A 4,918-nucleotide genomic window follows, 5' to 3' on the forward strand; every position below is an offset into this window, starting at 1 on the left:
ATATTAAATAGAAAATCATATCTTTAAAGAGAGAGGCGGCGTTACTGGCGGAACCCTAAACTGTGTAATAGTGGGATGAAGGAAGAGCAGCTAAGAGAAAGAGAGAAAGGAGGAAGAGCGGCTGAGAGAAAGAGGGAAAGGAGGAAGTGCGATTGAGAGAAAGAGGCAAAGGAGAAAGAAGGAAAGGAGGAAGAGAGAAAGAAAAAAATGTTTCATATGGATAGGGTTGTAATTTGGTAAATTTGATAGGGGTAATTTAGTCAATACAAATATCACAGTTATTCCATGAGCCATGAAATAGATAATATCAAGGGGAGAATCGGTAATAACTAAAAAAGACTTTTTACCTATTTTAAGGAATATATATTACCGAGGAATTTTTATTCCTTCTTGCACAACCAAACCAAACAAAGGTACAATAAATGGCTGAGAATAGAAATAGCTATTCCCTATACCAAACGTGCACTTAAATAATTTTGGAATGGAAAGTTTAAAACATGTTAAGGTTGCAAGACACAAAGTTGTCATAACGTGTAGGTCCGAGAACCTGACCGTTAGTCATAGTTAACTTAAAGAGTTACTACTAATTTTTTTTTACCTTGATGGAATTGGTCATTTATTAAATTTGTTCTATTCTACAGAGTTCTAAATTGACTTTAGATCCATTTAAAGAATAATAACTGGGTTACATATTTTTGTTTAGAGTTGGGTTCAGGAGTACGGTTACGCACAAAAAAAGATTAACACCCCTATGACACTCGTTTCATAAATGATACCATTTAATCATACGTTATCCTAACTCATTGATTTCATTCTTCTGTTTCCTAAATTACTATTTATTTATTTTATATTTTATTATATTAACAAATTAAAAATATTTTGTTTGATTTTTTGTGTTTGATGTACACGTGTTGCAATTGTAAAATGCAAGACATAAAATTGAGATAATGCCAAATGAAAACCTTTAATTGAGAATATTTTTCGAATCCGCCCATCATACTGGTGGGATTTGGGAGTATTCCCTCATCTAGGGATATATTCGAGAAACTCACCTTGTCAAATTTTCTAGATATATCCCATCATAGGAATAGTCGTTTGCAAGCAAAAATAGTATTTTCATGAATGCAAATCATAATACGGGCAAAAATTTTTTATTAAAGATATTTCTCCGAACCCTGCCATCGTACTAGTGAGATTCGAAGGTATCCTCACTTAAAAATTCTCCGAAGAAACTCACCTTTGCAAGCTTCTTTGGAAAGTCCCATCATCAGGGCTTGTACTCATATACAGAATATGTCTATATGCCATGACATTCAACAATGCAATAATGGTACGCAATGTACTCGTAAATTCTAGTGTTTATTCTTATTTTCTAAAATTCTATTATTTTTCTTTGTATGCATATATACAGTGAATAAATATTTTATATTTATTTAATTTTTTATATAACTATTTTTATTTCACTGTGTACTTTTACCATGTAAGCACTTACTTATGAACTTCCCCAAAATCATATATTTGAACTAAGAATTTTATTTCATAATTATTATTATTTATGTATATGCACTTTATCTATTTCCTTTTATATTATTATAATTATCAAGTATATTGTTATCATCACTTCACCATTTCTTTTGCTTTTATATTTTTGATTAATTGGTAATTGAGTATATATAATTTTTTTTATTCATTTAAACTTAAAAACATCGAAAATTCAAATTAAGACCTTCCCATCGTACAAATGTGGTCTTAATCAAAATTCCTAATCTAAGAAAATTCACTCGAAATTGCGACTTCTCACATTCCGAATAAACATCCCATCATCGGTATGATTTGATATTCTCTCCATTAATAATATTATATAAGCACATGCACTTTTTACATACATATATATTCTATTTTAATTATTAACCCTAAATATTGCTTCCCTCCCTTTTTTATTCTATTTTCTTCTATACCCATTTTTACAATTAAATATTTACCTTTAATATCTGAACTCATTATTATTATTATTTTATAACTAAATGTTTTTTTATCTTATATACTTTTCTTTTTTTTTTTTACTTAAATGCAATTTTCATACAACTAAATATTTATCATTTCTACATTTATCATATTATTCTTCTTTTACCTAAAAGTTACTTTTTAGATCTTTCTTTTCCTTTTTTTCCTTTTACATATGTGTATATACATTTTATCTACCTAAATATATAAATTTGTTCACTACATATTTTATTATTTTTTTCTATAGTTTTTTTTTAAATTCTTACTCTAAACTAAATATAGGTACATAGATTCTCAATTATTATTTTTTTCCTATTATTGTTAATATTATTTCACTTACTAACCTTAAATAAAACTAAAAACAACCTTTTAAATATTAAAAACTAATTTAAGCTAATCATAATAGATTTAATGGCCCAACAAAATAATAATTCAACCTAATAAAATAACTCAAGCATCAAAGCCCAAAGAAGCCCATACCTTGCTTAGGCTAAGAGCGGTTTGCGTCAGCTTGTGAAGCCTCACTTAAAACACACCATTTTGGTGCTTGTGTGGCAACTTAAAATCCTTTTAAAACTACACCGTTTGGCCTAATTCCTCACACTCCATAAACGACGTCATTTAACAGTTTTCAACCTTAGCTATAAAACCATTATTTTTTCTTTTCCTCTCATTTTCACCTTTCCTCTCTCTTTCTAGCCCCGTTCCTCTTTGCCTTTTCTCTAAAAAATTTTCTTCTTTTCTCTCTTTCTCTTTTTTTGGCTGACAACTTACCTTCTCTCTCTCATTCTTCCTTGGTCGACGACTCTCCTTTTCTCTCTCTTTTTTCCTTGGCCGAAAGCTTTCCTTCTTTCTCTCTCTCTCTCTCTTTTTCCTTCCTTTCTTTCTTTTTCTCTCTCTTCCTTGTCGACGTCTTCCTTTTCTCTTTCTCTTCTCCACCGGTATTTTCCCTCTCTTTTTCTTTTCTCCACTGATTGACCTCTTTCTCCCTCTCTATTTCCTAACCGGATCTCCTTTTCATTCCCCTAATCCTTTTCCTACAACACCCATTTTTCAAATTTTTTCCATTTGTGAATATTGGCTCTCAATTTTCTTTCTGCTGGTATTGATTGTGATTTTTTTTTCCTTCGATTGTGGCTATGGTAGTTTGCTGGTAGAACTTAGGACTTTTATTTGGTTACTGGCTTTTTGGTTTGAAAAAATGAGATTTTTATTCTTTTTATTGTTGTTGTTCTTTCTTAATCGACTCCCTGAAATCAAAATTTTTAGGGTTCTTATAGAACTTGATTGTCCAAATCCATGGACAATCAGAAGCCTCCAAGTTAAAAAAAAATTCACTTTTCAAGTCAAAGAAAATCCACCGAAAGTGACTTCAAATCCGGTTGCCTACAGAGCATTCAATGCTTTGTGTCGATTGTTGACTATGGAGGAATGCGTTTTTTTTTTATTTATTGTTTATTATTTATTATTATTATTTATATTTGAAAAACAAAAATAAGTGTCTACAAAAGTAAGGAGAAAGTTAAGAGAAGATGACAAAACACGATATTTGTAGTAGTTCGGTCTATTTGACCTACATCTATTACTTTAATCTTCCTAATCAAAGAGTTTCAATCCAACTTCACTAAAATCAGTGAAATTAACAACTTTTATTAAGTTTTTATAAAATGAGCTTATAACCCTGGTTCTAAATCCTTACAATAATATTTAAGCTTTCTTAAGCTTAGTAAACCTTTTAAAGTGCCTTGCACACTGTAATCAGTTAATAAATGAAGAAAAGGTGGAGTACAATTGATCACATAGCTGATTTAAGATACACAGCTTCAAACTCAAACACTTTACAAAGAATAAGAGTGATATACAAGTGTAAAACGAAAGTTTTTGATCTTCTAACCTCAAAATCACTATTATTTACTTCCTTTTATGATTTTTGACCGTTGGAGAGGTTTTAAATACTTGAGAAATTGATTTTGGTCATTAGAGACAGTTTTGAACCGTTATTTTACCTTTATACCTAGGGTTAGAAGATTAAATGATGCTGTTTTCGTGAGGAAGTTTAGGCAACTAAAAAAAAGCTTGAAATGATACCGTTTCGAAGAAAATAGGGTTGGGTTCTTGAAGCAGGCTTGCGGGCTTTTTACTGATCCGATCTTCCTTGGGCTCAGTTGGGCTCAAGCTTTGGATAAAGTTAGTTTAAACCTTTGATTTATCGCGTCATGCTTTTGGTATTTGTGTTGATTGGTTTTATTTTAGGAAATTTTCTTAATATAGTTTCATGTTAATGATAGTAAAATAGGAGAAACAAAATATACTAATGTTGTAGTATGAATTTTAGAAGTATTAGGAAAAAAAATTACTAAAATACGCAAATATGAAAATAGATAAGTATAAAAATAAAATGTTTAACAACATAAAAAAGATTGGAGTAGTTAGAAAAGTATAAGAAAATATATATTTAATTATATAGAAAAAATAATAAAATTAGGTAGAAAAGTTATTTAGTTGTAAAAACAGATTCAAGAATAAAAAACATATAGGGAAATAAATAAACATTTAATTAAAGAATATAGATTTAGGTTGATATTAAATATACGAAAAGTAAACATTAGTGGTAGCAATAGATTTATTTAGATTGATAATATATACGTAATATATACGTAGAAAAAGAATATATAGTTAGATTTAGAATATAGATTTATTTAGATTGATAATATATACGTAATATATATGTAGAAAAGGAATATATAGTTAGATTTAGAATATAGATTTATTTAGATTGATAATGTGTACATAGAAAAAGAATATATGGTTAGATTTAGAATATGGTTAGGAACAAATATAAAACGTGGGAAAAGGTGAAATGTTAGACATAATCATAAAATACATAGTTATGTAGTTTTATATAGATTTAAAA

This window comes from Theobroma umbraticum, unplaced genomic scaffold (assembly GCF_002168275.2).
Source record: "Theobroma umbraticum cultivar Fairchild unplaced genomic scaffold, ASM216827v3 scaffold_81.0, whole genome shotgun sequence".
Lineage (NCBI taxonomy): Eukaryota > Viridiplantae > Streptophyta > Magnoliopsida > Malvales > Malvaceae > Theobroma > Theobroma umbraticum.